Source organism: Gavialis gangeticus, unplaced genomic scaffold (genome assembly GCF_001723915.1).
Source record: "Gavialis gangeticus isolate Ggan-Ray unplaced genomic scaffold, GavGan_comp1, whole genome shotgun sequence".
Lineage (NCBI taxonomy): Eukaryota > Metazoa > Chordata > Crocodylia > Gavialidae > Gavialis > Gavialis gangeticus.
In genome coordinates, this window is record NW_017728995.1 from 41960156 (window position 1) to 41964401 (window position 4246).

Sequence of the window (4246 nt, forward strand, 5' to 3'; positions counted from 1 at the left end):
GGAGCTACCCCTCAGGCAAACCCCCGCCTGGGGTCCAGGAACTTCCTTCCCTCTGCTTCACCATGCCAGCCCAAGGCCAGTATCTGGCCATGCCCCCTGCTCTCTCTGCTGGAGTAGCAAGCAGGGAAACGCCAGGCAGGGGCTGTTGCACCCCTGCCAGGCAGACTGCAGCTGGTATCCCCTGTGGGCGGGCAAGGGGATTTAAACCTCTCTCCCTCCCCTTCACCTTAGCCTGCCAGATGAGGCAGCATCTGGCCACACCCCACCCCATTGCTCAAGCGGCTTGTTCCACCCGTGCCAGGCAGACTAGCAGAGGTCCCATGCCAGTGAAGGAAGGGTCTTAAAGCCCCCTCCCCTGCTCTGCCTCTTTCTGCTGGCCTGACTCAGGGTGTGGCCATGTACCCCCTCCTCCACTCCAGCAGCGAATGGGGGAAAAGCCTGTGAGGGGCTGCTTCACCCCCACCAGGCAGACCCTGGAGGTGGTACAGGGATGAGTTTTCCACCCCCACCCTCTTCTCAGCTAACTGGAGCAGTGATAGTGCTCCAGCTAGGAACCAGAGGGATCGGTCCAACCTTGCTCTGGAGCAGGCAGCAGAGCCTAGCCCAGGGCTGCAAAGCAGCCTGGGATGCTGGGGGACTGGTTTAATTTGAACCAGGAAGGGGTCTGAGATGGAAGTTCCATAAACTGGTTTGATGTAAATCAGTTAAGTCTGATACGAAGATACAGGAAAACTGCTGCAGAATGACAAAACAGTCTTGGAATATCACTTTATGTCAGGGGTCTCATTAGCTATGTAAGGCTGAGCATCTTTTCTAAAAACTATAGAGCTTCCCATAAGCTTTAATTTCTTCTCTCTTCATTTACTATATTTGGATCTGGAACAGAGACCCAGAGTTTAGGATATACCCAAATCCCTGTCCTTAATTCTAGCACATCCAAAAGTGAACACATAGATTAGTTCCCTTAATATTGGCAACCCTGGATATGATTAACATCTGGATTTATTTCAGACTGTCTCACAATAACAGCTGCACTTCATGTCTTCACTTGGACACATTTTTAAAAATGAAAATTGCCATGGCAACAGCTGCAACCATTTATTATAGAGCAGTAGAACTGGAACTAATATTTGTGAGGGAAGCTGTGTTATCAGGATAATATGTCATTCAGACAATGCAAGAGTCATTTTCCCCTAATACTCCTTTTTTTTTTAAAATGAAAAAGAAAAAAAATATATCTTCAATAATAAAATGTAGGTGGGATTGAATGGCTCAGGGGATTAATGAAGTTTTTCATTCCTAGGTTTTTCTGGCTCATATCAAATCCAGATTAGTAGGGGTCAAAAGCTAGCATCTATTTTGTGCCAGGTGTGAAAAGAATTTTATCCAGGATAGCTCTGTTAGGAAATGTCACCCTTAAAACTGGTAACCTTGTAGTCAGCATCAGAGTGGCAGCAAATTGGAGAGAGATGCAGGGTGCTACTTCACATATGAAAAAGGTATCTTCTTACCTTGTGTTTGCTAACACATAGTAAACAAAGTTGGGTGGGAGAAAAGGCAATTCACAGTTTTAACATGCAATAGCATGTCAAGGTGAAGTTCTCTAGGATGTTGTTGCATGTTTATTACCACATAAAATAAAAATACACAATTTTCCCTAATAATAATTGGGCTGGAGGGGGAACTCATCTCTCTCCCCAGGGTATCTAAACATCAAGCTTAGGATAAAAGGCTACTGACATCATGCTGTACAGTGCCTCTAGTGACTGTATGTGGCTGCTCATACCTCTCATACTGCTGTTTCCAGGGTTGTCACAGATATTAAACTCCTTTTAAAAACTCCTGCTGCTTATGTAAAATTAAAATGAACCGTACTGCAGACATTAAAAAGACACGTGGAACTAAAAGTTGGAGAATTCAGTTCCCACTTAAACATTTAAAATTGTTATAAAAATGTGTGTACTGAAAGGGTAGAGCATAAAGTAAGCACAGGCCAAGTTGCAGATCACTTTTCTTTCTAGCGTGCAGTGAAAAAGAAGGTCTTAGTTGTGGTCTGGGGGTGGGAGTACATCAGAGAGGAAACATCTGTAGAAATATTTTCAGTTTTCAGCCTGCTCTCACTCTCTGCGTTTGTGTGAGTTTTTATGTACATAACTTTATCAGATGTGCTATAAATACTGACAATCACTGTATTATTGTTTTCTAGGCCATAAATTGCTACAGTTGTTCACGTTGTGTAGATCAGAATGGCAAAAGCCTTTTGTGATCTTTGGAAAAAAAAACCCACAATCTTTTGGAAGCTGGAGAGCTCAAGGTCTTTGCTAGATAAGCTTCAAATTTGGACAAAGTATCACCAAAATCTAGAGAATACCGGGTAGCTTCATCTTCCACTTAAGTATCTTCTAAACGGAGACTTATCTATGTCTGGCATATGATATTTCAGTCACAAACCATCATTTTCTTTTTTCATTATGCCTACAAATCTATTAAAAGAAAGTTTATATTAATACACATTCTCTACTTACTGAATTCTGAGCTTGCTTTCCACAAAGATTGTCATTCAGCTCAGTTTTGCAAAACTACTTTGTACCAGGGTCAGTTTGCTCTGGGTACTAAGAAACAGTGGAAATGTTTACAAGAAAACATTCTTCTGTGGACTGGAAGGAATTTTCATTAAGATTTTTTTTCAAGTGAGAAATTTATAAGAGGTGTGGTCTGAACGAATTCATTAGTTTCCCTTTTCAGATACTGTTCCATATCAGTAAGTACATTTAATTTTAGAGGACTGTATATATGAGAGGGCTGTATGATCAAAATACTTTCCTTCCACTCAGGTAGCCAAGTATAAGCTTCCCTTTCTCTATTCAACCCAAGACAGGGCATAAAATATACAAATACCTTTGGAAAGCTAAGAAAAGATCCAACGGTTGCAAGAAGGAGCGTCTTTCTTACTTCATTATTACTAAATAAGGGCAAAAGGAAAAACCGGCCACTTGCCTGCCTATAGATATTAGGGATCAAGGAGAGGGAATGCTAAACTTCCTTGACAGTTCTCTGGAGGTACTCAATAAGAAAGATATTTGCAGACCTCCTCCTCTGACTCAAGAATGCCATCTACCAGAGGATGCTGGAGCATGACGCAGTATACTCCATTCCCTGAAGACTCTGATTATCATAAGGGTGGAAGAGAAGGATATGAGAAAGGGAATAGTAGTCTATGGTCCAGCTGTTTGAAGATTGGAGAGTTATCTCAGATTCTCCCAGTGCCCTCTTGTTTATTATTTATGTGACAAATATTTTCTTCATGGGTTTTCAGGGTTTCTAAGGAGGCTGTGATGAACTGTAATACAGTTCCAGCATATAAACCAATTGGAAAGAGGTTGATTCATGTTCATCTTGTGGTCAGTCATGACCCCCATGACCAAAAGGGGTCATGACTGACCACAAGATGAACATGAGCCACCAGTGCGATGCCACTGCCAACAAAGCAAACAAAACCCTGGCTTGTATCTATCGATGCATCCTAAGCAAGACCCAGGAAGTGATCCTCCCATTGTACTTGGCCTTGGTGAGGCCGCAGCCAGAGTACTGCATTCAGTTCTGGGGTCCGCACTTTAGGAAGGATGTGGAGAAGCTTGAGAGAGTTTAGAGGAGAGCCACGCATATGATCAGAGGACAAGAAGACAAGTCTTCTGAGGAAAGGCTGAGAGACACTGGACTTTTCAGCCTGGAAAAGTAAAGGCTCAGGGGTGACTTGGTGGCAGCCTATAAGTATATCAGGGGTGTGCACCAGGAACTGGGAGAATGTCCCAGTTCACCAGGGCACCCCGGGGAAGACAAGATCTATCAGTCGCAAACTCCAGGAAGACCATTTTAGGCTGGACATTAGAAAAATTTCTTTACCATCCGAGTCCACAGAGTCTGGAATAGACTCCCTCTAGAAATGGTGCAAGCACCTACTTTGGATACCTTTAAAACACACTTGGATGCTTATCTTGCTGAGATCATTTGACCCCAGCAGATTTCATGCCCCTTGGGCAGCGGGCTGGACCCAATGATCTTGTGAGTTCCCTTCCAGCCCTAATGTCTATGAAATCTATTAAATCTATGATTTAAAGCCCAAAAAAGAGCAATACAAGTAGGATCATGTATTTGTGAAAGACCTGAGTTTCCTCTTACTGCAAATGGAAGTCCACATATTACATTGCAGACAGCTAGATTGAGTTCTGCTACAGGGTTACAGTGA

The 4246-nt window shown here is 43.0% G+C and overlaps 1 protein-coding gene across 1 annotated transcript in view; it reads left to right on the forward strand.

Annotated features, from left to right (window-relative positions):
- Positions 1-4246, forward strand: part of SLC9A9 (solute carrier family 9 member A9) — a 491595-nt gene that overhangs the window by 149603 nt on the left and 337746 nt on the right. The window lies entirely within an intron of this gene.